The 14,232-nt window shown below is 35.8% G+C and overlaps 1 long non-coding RNA gene across 2 annotated transcripts; it reads left to right on the top strand.

Moving 5' to 3' along the window:
• The first annotated feature begins 357 nt into the window (after nucleotides 1-357).
• On the top strand, nucleotides 358-9,716 carry LOC149575674 (uncharacterized). 2 transcript variants are annotated; one of them, XR_016360197.1, is made up of 3 exons: nucleotides 358-528; nucleotides 693-838; nucleotides 7,309-9,716. It is a non-coding gene; the product is annotated as an uncharacterized LOC149575674 (long non-coding RNA). The 2 variants fall into 2 exon arrangements; XR_016360196.1 differs by lacking the exon at nucleotides 7,309-9,716 and adding an exon at nucleotides 1,024-1,780.
• The last annotated feature ends 4,516 nt before the right edge of the window (nucleotides 9,717-14,232 follow it).

Here is a 14,232-nt window from a genome sequence, read left to right on the forward strand (position 1 = left end):
AGCCCTTGGTCTACTTGTGAAGATGAAAGGTTCACAATAAGCCCACTAGAAATCAAGTCTTGCTAGTGTAAGATTCCTAACATTAAAATAAAAAATAATGTTAGAGTCACCCCTAAATGAATAGGGAAATTATTAGTAAAATAAGTTCAACCTAAAATATTACAATGCGAAGAGGAATTGTTTAGAGAATAATTCCGCGGGGTATCTTTGTTTCTTTGTGCGGTTGAGAGATGCCCACGCCCACCTAAGATGCTTAAAAATAACAGAAAAGACAACAATTTTTGGCATCTGTTCTGTGCGTTAGGTCAAATTTGCTTTTTGACATCTTTAATATCCAATACCCTTTCCGGGAAGCTCGTCCATTGGTTTTGTTAGGTTTTCTCTATTGAGCCTGAGAGTATTGAGCGGTAGCGAGCAATGCTTATAATCTTGCCCTGCGACGGGAGAGGAGTAGATCTTACCGCAGCAGAATAGCTTGGTGACAAAAATGGTGCTGCAAAATCTGCCAGGGCACATTCTAAATAAAGAGTAACTTTCAAATACATTTCCTTATTATTGTTTTATTGTTTTGCTTTAGGTTTTCGATGTTTAGAGGGTTTTTAAGGTTTTCGATGTTTATATGATTTAATATAAATTTGATTCTGTTGTGTTTATTTTGTTTTTGACTCTTTCATTTCCTGCAAATTTTTTAGCGGTGATTGGAGGCAGTTGAAGTGCAATATGAATGCTGTAGTCAGGGTTATAAAAGTAGCGAAATATATACGCCTATCAAAACACAGTCCTCTTTTACTGTGGGGGATCGGCATGGATTGCACAAATTATGGGATTGGCGGTTCTGGTAAATTTTGATATGGCAATTCATTAAAGAATAAGTAAAGCTCAGATATTTTGAATGAAGAAGAGAAAGAGATGTTTTTAGATATTGCTTGTTTCTTCATTCTAATAAATGAGAGTTACTTTATGCCATATTTTTATGATAATTATTTTCTTGATGTAAAGATTTGACAAATTTGATGCATATAGAGCTCTGCAACCGAATGGAGAGATTGCCTGTTTCTTTTAGAGAGTGACCCATACGTTTCAAAGATTTGACAAATCTGAGGGATATGCATTTGAAATTAATTGAAGATATTGCCAGATTCTTTTAAGCAGCTGAATGAATTTCTCACCTCTAACGTGATTAGTCAAAGAGGTTGCCAGATTCTTTTAAGCAACTGAATGGATTTCTCACCTCCAATTTGATTAGTCGAAGAGGTTGCCAGATTCTTTTAAGCAGCTGAATGTATCTTGCACTTTCAATCTGATTAGTTGAAGAGGAGGTTGCCAGATTCTTTTAAGTAGCTGAATGTATCTTTCACCTCCAATCTGTTTAGTTGAAGAGGAGGTTGTCAGATTCTTTTAAGCAGCTGAATGTATCTTTCACCTTCAAGTTGATTAGTTTAAGTGGTTCCTGTGTTTCTTTTAAAGAAGTTACCGGATTCTTGTAAGCAGCTGAATAAATTTTTAACTTTCAAGTTAATGAGTTGAAGAGGTTGCCACTCTTTTTTAAGGATATTGCTAGCAGCTGAAGTTGATTATTTGAAGAGGTTATTAGGATGTTGTTGATTTTTTAGAAGAGTTGTCTACATGTTTCAAGGATCCTGACATTTCCAAGAATATAGCTTGTGACTATGTCAATCAGTTGAAGCTTGCTAGTTTCTTTAACAAATTCAGGATGTAAACAATTTCAAGATACATACAATTGTAAGTAATTTAAGATGTTAATGAGTTCTTTTAAGCAGCTCTCTTCCAATTCAATGATGCCAGATTCTTTCAAGCAGCTATCGAGTTGAAGATGTTGCCCACTTCTTAACTGGTTGAATATATTGTGAATATAGTATCAATTGCCAATTAATGTGAGAGATTTTACAGCTTTGAGATACATACTAGTTGAAGATTTTGTTGGCATTCTTTAAGCCGTTATATCTCTATTCTTATTTGCTTGGTTGAAGAAGTCTTCTTTTATTGCTTAAGTATAACCAGTTGGGATAATGTCTCTTTACCAATCTTTTCATTTTAACTACTTATCTCTGTGCTCATATCACCATTGTTTTGAAGCAATTAATCTTATAAATAATTAGTTGAAGATGTTCACTGGTTTCTTTAAATTGTCTTTATAGATTTGAGAAACATGCGACACAGATTTGTTTAATTAATTGAATATATTGCCAGTTTCTTTCAAGCAGCATCTGTCTATTGCTCAAATCTTGGTTTATAGATTTGTCAAATTATTTGAACGTGTTTATAGACTTGTACAATCTCTTTTTTTTTCATTCAATCCTTTATATAATTAGTTGAAGATCCATTAGTTTCTGTTAAGTTGCCTTTTCAGGGACTTGAGAATATATAACATTGATTTGTGTAATTAATTGAATATGTCAGCTTCTTTCAAGCAGCATCAGTCTTTTGCACAAATCTTTGGTTTAAAGATTTGTACAATTATTTGAATACGTTAATCAAAACAAATAAATGTATAAATATTTATTCACATGCCTTTTAAGTATTCAATAAAACTGCTCATATGAAATTTTGATATTGCCAATTTATTTTAAATAGCTTAAGTTGAAACTTGTAACAGTGTTGTAATTGCCAAGAGTTGAAGATTATGTATAAATGTAGCCCTTTTCTTTTCAATAACTTCCAAACTTATGAAACATGTGCAATTGTGTGGAGTTAATGATGATGTCAGTTTTTTCTAAGCATTGGATAAAGGCGACATATACATTTGTGCATTTGCACTGAGTTGAAGCTGTGACAATTTTCTTTTAAGCAACTAGCATTTTCACAGTATTTTGATTCATCAAATTGCTGCAATGTTATTTTACATACTACACATTTCAAACACATAACACAAGAATCTGAAGTTAATAGGATGGGAATTGCAAGAGGCGCCTTATCAAACAAGAAATTTAACGCGCCTGGAACAGTGTCAAATGCATTAAATGCCTTGGAACAGCGCCATGTGGATGAGGTTAAAATAAAGCAGCCACTAAGTAATATTCTTAATTGAGAAACTTATAATTTCTGAATTTTTGAAGTTTGGCTGACTCTCCTCGAATCTGTCCTGCTTGAATCATCTTTGCAAATGTTGATTCTTATTGAGTGTAATCACCATTGGAATCTGTCGGACATCTGATACCCTGTATAGTGTCTTTGGGAGTTACTTGTTTACTCAAGACATTTATCAAACTGTCTAAATTACAAAGACTGGGGATATGTGACTGCCTTATCAGACAAATGTGTTTCATTCAAATGCTGCCGCTTTACATTTTGCAAGCTTTAAGTGAGACATGATTACCAAAGCAAACAATTTATGAGGAATCTTGCTCTAGATTTTGAAACTTCAATAACTTGAGCAAAATGCTTGCCAAGTTGAAAGTGGTACTAAATATTTTATTAATCATGGTTACATACTTGGTAACAAGTATGACCCGCTTTGCCAAATTATTATTTCAGACATGTTTATCCTTGCTATGATCTATTTTTTGCTGTGTTTCATGTTGTTTTAATTATAATTGCACATGTTTAGTGAAAATGGAGGCTTTTTGAGAGAATTGTGAATTCTGTACTAAAGGTGATAAGAAAGGTTACTATAGATATGATCAAACGGATGGCTGGACTCGATGAAGCTGTAAACATACACAAACAATTACACTGAAATATAGTGTGGGCAGAACATACCACCTGTGAAATGGGTTGCTGTGGTAAAATAACAAAAGAGGTGAACCATGTTAGATTCTTACGTCTGTGTCTAATTTATGGGTTTTCAATTTGTCTAAATTTCTCAACAAATAGTATTAGAGCTTGTGAGATCCAGAGAGAGCAGAACAAATTAAAAAGGGCAGGAGGATTGAGGACAAGGCAGTTGACAAACCATGCCCTAGGCTATGCTTCTGTCTCCTTCAACGGTGTTCAAACTTTTTGCTTTTTTCTTTGCTCCCATGAATGTGTCTTGAGGTTGCAGGTTTGAATCCCAAGTGTGAAAAGTTTTTGTGTCTATATTTCTCTAAATTTTCATTGGGGAGGTTTGGGGTTCAAATCCCTTGAATGGACTTGGACCAAGGAAAGTTGTTCATAGGTGGGGGATATCATGGGAGATGACAGAAGAAACCCTAAGGGAATACTTTATACGGAAGCCATAAGAAGCAGCAATGAGCGAGGAAGAGAGCAGAGAAGAAACATGGTAAAATACAGGTTGTTGGGTGAGCTCTACCAATCCCAACTGAAGTAAATGCTAAGATGTACTGGATGAAACTATGGGCCTCAAATGATGTGCATGCTAAGTCCAAGTTTGGTATTTTCCGAGAAAGCTGAAGAAGGCAAGTAAGAGCAATGGACATTTGCTTGCTATAAATGAGATTTATGTTAGAAATTGAACAACAATCAAGAACTATTGTATTTGGCTGCCTTACCAGTGTAGGATTGGTTATCAATGACCATAACATGCACAAGGAATTTCCAGATGTCACTTCAAATGGCGCCGTAGAACAAATGTATGATGATGTTGGGATTATGAAGCCCAATTACTCTTTTAACCATTACTGTGGTTAGTGAATATTGTAACTGACATGCAGTGTCAGTATGCGGGCAGGAATCAGTAACGGAAGAAAACTCTTGGTCTTCCACATGTTCTATATTGAAGACTGTTTTTATATTGATGGATATTTCCATTTTTAGTGTGTTTTTATTCTATTGTGAGAGATTAATAAAACCGAGAATCCCAGTTGAGAGTGGATGTAGCCCAATAAGGTGAAGCACTATAATATTCTGTGTCTTCTGTGTCTGTGTTTGTGCTTTGTTATTCTGATTTTATTTTTCTTCTTTTCTTCTGCATGTCTTCTGATCTCGAAATTTCAGCAATTGTTATCCGAGCTGGGAGAAGAATTTCAGTGCTGGAAAATTGTGAAGAATTTCCAAGAAAATGGATGAATCAATTTTGCCTGATTGGGCTTAAGCTCTTTATGTCTATGTCCTATGGCTATCAAGAAAGTGATGATGAAATGGGAGCTGTTTATTCTCCTCAAGAGTTGCCTTAATGTGACTTCTTTGCTGTTCGGATGATTTTTTTTGAATGAATTAGATGTTGAAACCAATTATGTTATGGAGTTCATAGGCATGTTGGAATCTAGTAGTAATAGCAGAATAGAGATTTATGGGGTTCCCAAAGATGTGTACTGGTTTGAGGATAAAGCACCTCAAGTAGTAGATGATTGGACATGAATGAAAGTGTCATTTGCAGAGACTGTTAATATTATTAACTACAAATATGATAGAGGTGCAGAAGATGAAGGACCTGAAGATGTTGTGGATAGCTTGACTGCAGAGGAAAGGCCATTGCTGTTTGACAGATTTGGCAGCGGTACTGGCAAGGTTGTTGAGCCTGCTGATTTATATGTAGGGGACAAATTAAAGCCCACCATGGAGGGCCGGAGAAGGGCGCCCTCTGTGATTGTTAAAGTAGATGACGAGCAAGGAGAAGCTCCCACTCATTGCACAGAAATCTCTTACAACATTATTGCAATGGCCCACTATATGTAAGACGGTTTGCAAATAACCCACAGTTTTGGGACAATATGGACAGAGTCAGAGTGTGTACATTGGGAGAGACTTGCAGACTGATGCAGCAAAGTGCTATCCAGAGTCAGGTGGTGTCGGGCATCCTAGGCAATCAGAATTACAAGATCAGGCACTCTTGCTTTGTCAGACACAAGTTATGCAAGCACAGCAACTGCAATCTGTTGCCTCATTGAGGCAGGGTTCTACTGCCATGTCATTTAACGTGAGTGCAAGGCCTGCAGATTGTCTGCCAGGAAGGGGCAGTTCTATCCCCTGTATTACAGGAATATGGAGTTTATATGAGGGACCTATTAGGCAGCTCTTATGGTTCGAGGCTCGATTCAGCTGTGGCCTTACTAAATTATTGTGGAGCTGGTGGTGCCACTTCTGCTCTTGGCGGTAGTGGAGGGAGAGGTCTCAATGATCTGTATCGTCAGGGGTCACCACATATGGCTTATGGTTTCAGTTTACCTGCCAAGAAATAATTAATCAAAGGGGAGCTGAGATTGAGAGGTTTTACGCAGCCAATCCCACATGGCCTGGCAGCCCTGTTAATGAAGCTTCAGTTTTTAATGGTCCAAATAGTGAGTCATTTACTTGAGAATTTCAGTCTGGTGAAGGTTTAGTTCCAAGGGATAGAGATTCTCAGTATTTCAAGGTTGGGCGTGATAGGGATTTCTTCTGTTCTGAGGGGGAAGAACATCTTTACAGGAATCCGGGTGCTGTAGCTTCTAGCAGTGACATGGACTATATGCGGAAGATGTGGGAAGTGGAGGCACGTGACTATTATAGCAAAGAACAAGAATGGGCTAGGTTTTCGCACGTATATGGTTGAGCTAATAGCTGGTATATGGTTGGTGGCATTGGAACTATGCTTGTTGGAATGCATTAGGAAGCTTTGCAAGAAGCATTTGTTTGGTGATAATTTGGGATTCCATGTTATGATTTTTGAATTTCCTTTGATGGAAAAGCAGGACAAAGTTCTTCATTTAAAACCTTTGGTTGAGTATTGTCTCAAGCACGAAGTGTCTGATCTAAAAAAATGAACAAGAGGAATAGAACAAGGTGTGGAACAAGTGTTAGGAAGGATTCACAAATTCTCATGCGTGGTGTTTATGTTGTTGGGAAACCAAATGGAGTGTTTATTTCACTGTTAGATTTTATTCAGCCTGATAGAACATGGAGAAAACTCATTTAGAGTGTGCGGGAACAGAGCTTGGTACCGTTGAGTTTTCTTCTCAAAACCTGCCTGTTCTATGTAATTGATGAATCCAACATCTGCAATATCTCTGTGAGCCTTTCTTTCTCTTTTGGTGATTGGTCTTCAGTTGGGAGATTGTTGGGTGTATGAAGCCCAATCACTCTTGTAACCCTTACTGTGGTTAGAGAATATTGTAACTGACATGCAATGTCAGTATTTGGGCAGGAATGAGTAAAGGCAGAAAACTCTTGGTCTCCCACATATTCCATATATTGAAGTCTTTATATGTTGATGGATATTTCCATTCTTAGCGTGGTTGTATTGTAGTGTGAGAGATTATTACAACTAAGAATCCCAGGTTGAGAGTGGATGGTGATAAGATGAACCACTATAAAGTTCTGTGTCTGTGTCTGTGTTTGTGCATTGTTATTCTAATTTAATTCTTTTTCTTTTTCTTCTGCATTTTCTTTTGAGCTCGAAAATTTAACAGATGACATGGTTTTTCATTACAGAGTGCGACAACCTTGCATCCAGATTATAATGTTAACAACTATTCTGGCCAAGCTTGCATACGTGAGAATACTAAGCGATTCCACGATCGGGGACATCAAATTTCCTTTGGGGCACACAAGGCATTCAGACCTAATTTATTTATGTAAGAGGGCCAGTTGGATGTGTAGGGTATGGTCATACTAGTTATGTTGTCCGACACCACAAGGGAGTTTTGCAGTAGGTGGTTATATGAATGGAGTTTATGGTGGTGGCCAAACTGTTGGCAGTTATGACAATGGATCTATGGAGCTCCTCAATGCCCTTGCTGGTGTGCTGGAATTTGGCCCTAATTTTTCAGGATATGGAGGAATTGCTTTTGTAATTTATAACCACAGTGTGGAGCTGTTGGCATCATCTTTTTGATTTTTTTATGAGGTCCATGACCATGATTACTTGTTGTAGATTGCCAATCGGCCTAGATGTGGATGTGGTGTTTGAGTCTTTAATACACAAATTATCCTCTTTGATATCACAATGTTCCTTTGAGATGAGAGGATGGACAATTAAAGAGTTTCCACTTGACTTGTATCATACTGATACTATGAATAGTCCACTATCCCACTTCAGTAGAGCTTTTGGTAGTGAGAGTTTTGTTGTCACGAGATGGTTGTCTTCATGTGATTGTAGATGTTGGTACTTGTTTACAAGATGTTTGATCTTGTGCCATGGCGGACTCTTGACTCTAGATTAGAGTGTTGGCATGTTTCTTCCCAGAGTTTCTCGTTTGTCATATGATGACTAGTTTGTGGTCATAAATTGTTGTACTTTATTGTTTTGTAATAGGAGCATGCGTTCTTTTAACGAGAACCTGGAAAAGTGAAGTAACATTAAAAGTGATTGAAATTGAACGGCATATTTGTACACATACTTCAGCAGGTTAGTTGAAGTTTGTTGATCATTGTGATCGGATTTGTAAGTGCCAGTTGGTAGACTGGAGTTGTTTTGATTGACATTGCTCATGCAATATGTGTATGCTTTTCCACTGGACTGCATTATAAGTGTCTTCAGATATTTTGCACATATATGGCTTTTTTTTGGATGTTTTGTTATCTTGGAAGATCATATTTTTAAGTAGGACAGTTGATTGTACAGTTATAGGAGTAATTGTATAAGCTAGATATGTTGGCATGAATTATTGGTGTTGTATGGTCGGTCGGATGTGATTAGCAACCAGTTGTATTTGCTATTCCAATTATGGTGATTGATTCTTGACAAAATTTAAGACCATAGGATTTGGTAAGTGTGTTTAGATATTATTTGCAATGTGCAATTTTTTCTTAGAAGGCAATAGGCCATAGAAAGCAGACTTAAAATGGGAAGTTGCAACATAAATCTGACTTTCAAATGGAAGATTGTTGGATGTAAACTGTTCATCTCCCCTTCTTTGTCCTATCATCTTCTCTTGAAGAATATTGTATATAGTATATATGTTTGTTGCTACAAATGAATAATAAAGATTAATACCCTAATCTATAGGAGGAATAGCTGAATCAGTGGACCATATTGAATTTTGTATTTGTGTTCATTAATGTACTTCCAATTTGTCTAATTTCATAACAGTGTAGTGGCCAAAGATACTTTGGTAATATATTATATATGTTTGTTGCTACAAATGAATGATAAAGATTAATACCCTACTCTATAGGAGGAATAGCTGAATCAGTGGACCATATTGAATATTTGTATTTGTGTTCATTAATGTACTTCCAATTCTTCTAATTTCAAAACAGTGTTGTGGCCAAAGATACTTTGGTAAATTGGAGGCAAACTGTTGGGGAACATATCAAATTTGAATCTATTTCAACATCACACGCATAGATCTATTGGCTTGATGCAGATCACGTGGGCCAACTAGATTTGATACTGCCAGCAAATGACTTCTTTGGATCGAGTAGTTGTATTATTCCGACAATGTGGAAATCCAGATCAAATGTTTTGATTAATGTCGCAAAGTGGAATATGGGCATCCTCAGATATATTCCTTTTGTAAAATGCAGTTGCTAGCATTTTCTTAAAGACCTAGACACTAACAATTTTAGGTTCCTGCTCAGACTGTTGCTGCTGTCCCTTCTTCTGCTGCTGACTCTTTCCAGAACACTGTTGCTGGTGCTGATTCAGCTGTTTTATCTACTGATGCTAGGGTTTTGGGGGTTAGTAGTGGAGCTACTCCTTTTTTGGCAGTTTGCCTTAGGGATTGGCAGACGGTTGCTGGGAAGGTGGAGGATGGATGGACATCAGTTGAAGGGAAAAAGTCAAATCCTCCAAATTTTCGTTTGATTTGTCTTTACATTCTTAAAAGACTGGACCAAATGTAAATCTTGATAGTAATTTCTTTTTGTATACAATGAATTGAAATTATGTTGCTGCATTCGGTAGTTGGTTGAAGGTGGATTTTCTTAAGCTGTTTTTGGATTAGATTCTTTAAGGTTTTTTAATCAGTAATTCAGATCACGTTCCATAATTTTTCTATATTTCTTAGCTTTCCTTCATTTTGCTGATGAATCATGGAATGTCATCCAAAACAGTAATAAAGGTAAAAATTGAACATGGTGAAATCTAAAAACAATGGCATACCAACAATGGATTGCGAAATCATATATCATTAGTTTGACTTCTGAATTTGAATGTATGTAATCGCCTTCGGTTGGGAAAAATTTGAACATAGTCAAATCTAAAAGCAATGTCATACAAACTATAGATTGCGAAGATCAGACATCATTAGTTTGACTTCTGCATTAAAATGTGTGTAATCACCTTCGCTTAAGGAGCAACTTTTATGTCTTCATTTTTCGTCTCACAGCTTCGAGTAACGAGTGTTATCCACTCGTCCAGGAGGAGTAAGTATTTTAATACTAGTCTTTAAATTCCATTTGGGCTGATTGAATATCGTATTGTTCTTCAGATTGTGGGATTGTGTGACTTTTATATCCCATATGGAGATTGACCTGCTGTTGTGATTGGGCAATCTCGTGAGAGCGGGTTGTATCAAAATTTATCTCCGACAGCCTACCCATTTTCACCTTTATCCCATTAAGAATCCGCAATTTTCCTTGAACTCTAGTTTTGCTTGAGATGCATTGAAGGTAGCCTTGAGGTTAGTACCCTGTGGAATATAAGAAAAACTAAAGGAAAACAAACTTTACGGGGTCTGAGTTACAATGGCATCAAAGAAACAGTCCGGAATTGATTTATTATATAGGGAATTTTCATTAGACCACTGCAGGCAGTTTATTTAAAGCAACAAATCAAGGGCAGTAATGCTAGTATAGGCATAAAGAAGGCATAAATTACTAATTAACGCACAAATTTTTCGAGTGAATTGCAACGAGAGAAAGGATCATCTTAGTGTGATTCTTCCCCATTGTAGCTCAGTACAAAATTATAATGAATTGCCATATTGACTAAGAAGTCTAGTTGCAATTTTAATTTACCGAGTAAATTATCCATTGCTTCTCAATCAAATACAATGGTTGGAATACCCTTGAAAAAGCGCGAGGACATTTGTAGTGTAGAGTAAGGGCGATGTTTATATAGGGATTATGATGTACTATTTGTTAATGAATAGTTCAGTCAGATAGAACATTAGAAATATATCGATGTAATATATTTCTATTATTTTCAAAATTAAATGTTCAAAATAATAATATAATGTTTTAACCGATTACCGTACAAATATTCACTTTAGTTTGATTCAATAGCAGGTCTGCTACCTAATGTTCAAGACCAACAATAAGTGAGTGATAACAACGAACACTAGATGCTCTTCTATCGGTTATCTTCACACGTCGACGCACCTTCATCTACAATTAAGTACAATTTTTTTGGTCCTTGATAAATAATCAACAAATGAAGGACATATGCGAAAGAATTGAGGGTGAAAATCATAGTCTTCGTCTTTAAACTTGTAGCGTACCATTCTTTGTATCGACCAATCTGAGTTTAGTCATATTCAATCACATACATTAAACATAATATCTACAACGAGTACGTAAAAGTGGCACATTTGCAACACACAATAGTATACGCACATTTGTGAAAGAGTGGTGAACACAGTCAATAAAAGGTGTAAGGACTGTTCTGGGGAATCAATATCACATCAACAATTTTCATAAAAGTTGACATTATTTGAATATTGACTAGTCAACATTAGTTGATTAATTTTCATTAACTTCAACAAAAAGATAAAAGAAATCATAATTTCGTCATTAGAATATCGAGATGTACTGATTATGTCGACCATGTTTGTATAAATTTAAGAACTTATCTAAGAACACAAGGGCAAGAATATTGTAGGAGTGCTTTACCACCCTACCACGAAGTTATAAAATTTCTCCATAATCTTTCTTAACATGATAGATACCCAAACTAATAGTGAGAAAGTCTAAACAAGTAAAACCAGGAGTGGTAATGGAATCGTGTGGGTAAAATAAACCATATTCTAAAACCATTCATAGCTACTCAATCACACAATTAGGTCAGCATCCAACTTATGATAATCAAAAGAATTATCTTTAGTTCCAATTCACATTATAACCATCATATATGCATGGGAAACATGTGAAGTAAACATCATAAGCAATTCATAATGTGACATCATCAAGCATATTGCATGGAACCATTAGTATAAGACAATACTCTCATTTAACTTTTTTTTTATTAACGAAGTCATTAGTTCTCAATACATACAATGTTCATCTGGTAGAGAAGATCTCCTTTATAAGCTTAATACTCATAACATGACTAACCTCTTTTCTTTGACCTTGTAAACATGTACTTACAATAGTTTCCAATATAGGTAAAGAATGTTTTTCTCAAACTCCAAGATATCAATTATAGATTTCATTTGGTAAACACATCTTCATATTGCAAAACAAAATCATGATAGCTACTATATTTCATGCAACAATTGAGTAAAGTGAATTACTACTCTAAAACATATTGTAGATATTTTCTGTAATGTCCCTTTTTTAGCATTCATAGCATGATGTTGTCATTAGCCTATTTCCCCATGGTCCCGTAGGCTAACCAGGACATTAAAGGGGCTTAGAGGCCATTTGGCCTAGATAGTTTCAGTTGTAGGTCTTTTTGAGGGGTTTTGAGGCAACTTTGGGCATAGTTACTATTTATAATAAGTCATCTTGAGCATGGGTGGACATCCAGTGGCAGCGGTATGTCGATGGTAATTGTTTAAAATCGGCAAGAAGACTTGTTTATCATTGATAATATTTGTTTTGCATTGATAAAGCTATTTTATGAAGTTAAATTTAAATATTTAACTTTATTAATGCATAGACTATAGTTTGTGGGAAATATTAAAATTAAAAGAGTCTCCTTTATTTTATAACACATTGGAGACATAAGTTACATAAAGGGAGTTATGTTTTATCCCACATTGAGAAAACGAAGGATTGAGCTCTTGTGAGAACATTATAAAAGAAAGGGAAGAGCTTCTTTTAAGTATGGTTGGAAATATCAAAGAAATTGGAGAATTTTCTGGAGGTTATGTCTCAATAGTTTGAAAGACGAAATCCCTTCAAGCTGAAAATCTTGACGCCATTGAAAAATATCGTCTTGGGATTCAATAGGGTAGCAATCCGAAAAAGCAGAAATGAAAAAGCAGTTCAAAAAAGCGAAACCGAAAAAGCAGGCGGAAAAAGTGGAATCGAAAAAGCAAGCGGAAAAAGCGAAACTGAAAAAGCAGGCAGAAAAAGCGGAATCGAAAAAGCAAGCAGAAAAAGCGGAACCGAAAAAGCAATTCGAAAAAGTAAAGCAGAAGGGGCAACATTGAAGGAAATATTAAAATTAAAAGAGTCCCCTTTATTTTATAACACATTGGAGACATAAGTTACATAAAAGGAGTTATGTTTTATCCCACATTGAGAAAACGAAGGATTGAGCTCTTGTGAGAATATTATAAAAGAAAGGGAAGAGCTTCTTTTAAGTATGGTTGGAAATATCAAAGAAATTGGAGAATTTTCTGGAGGTTATGTCTCAATAGTTTGAAAGATGAAATCCCTTCAAGCTGAAAATCTTGACGCCATTGAAAGATATGGTCTTGAGATTCAACAGGGTAGCAATCCGAAAAAGCAAAAATGAAAAAGCAGTCCAAAAAAGTGAAACCGAAAAAGCAGGCGAAAAAAGTGGAATCGAAAAAGCAAGCGGAAAAAGCAGAACTGAAAAAGCAGGCGGAAAAAGTGGAATCGAAAAAGCAAGCGGAAAAAGTGGAACCGAAAAAGCAGGCCGAAAAAGTAGTCCGAAAAAGCGGAGCTGAAAAAGCAGGCGGAAAAAGCGGAATCGAAAAAGCAAGTGGAAAAAGCGAAACTAAAAAAGCAGGTGGAAAAAGCGGAATCGAAAAAGCAAGCGGAAAAAGCGGAACCGAAAAAGCAGGCCGAAGAAGCAGTTCGAAAAAGTAAAGCAGAAGGGGCAGCATTGAAGGAAAATTATTACAGCTATCTACAACCAGGTTCCCTTGTTAGTATTGTTTTTTTTAGGGTATTATAAGTTTCAGCTGTAAGTGTGCATTATACCAGCATTGTCATTTTGGTAATCCATGTAAATGCCAAAGTCTTGGCCATATTTTATGAGCATTGTATTAGAAATTTGATTGCAATAAAAAAGATAATAGTTGCTGGTGTCATTTAAGAAATTCAATCTCATTATTTATCAGCTAGATAGTTTGCATACCAACTGTTTGCAAAAAATGTCAGTTGGTTATAGGTGTTCTTTTCTCATGCTTAGATCATAATATATGCACTGAATATTGTCAAAATTAGGAGCACACTCATGTTAGGTCATTGTGTAGTTCATTGTAATCTTCTATCACTAGATTCTCATTGATGCAAATTGGAAAAAAGTCATTTAAAGCAAGCTGAAATACTATATCA

This window comes from Cupressus sempervirens, chromosome 2 (genome assembly GCF_028749045.1).
Source record: "Cupressus sempervirens isolate cs-2001-9-10 chromosome 2, ASM2874904v1, whole genome shotgun sequence".
Taxonomy (NCBI): Eukaryota; Viridiplantae; Streptophyta; class Pinopsida; order Cupressales; family Cupressaceae; genus Cupressus; species Cupressus sempervirens.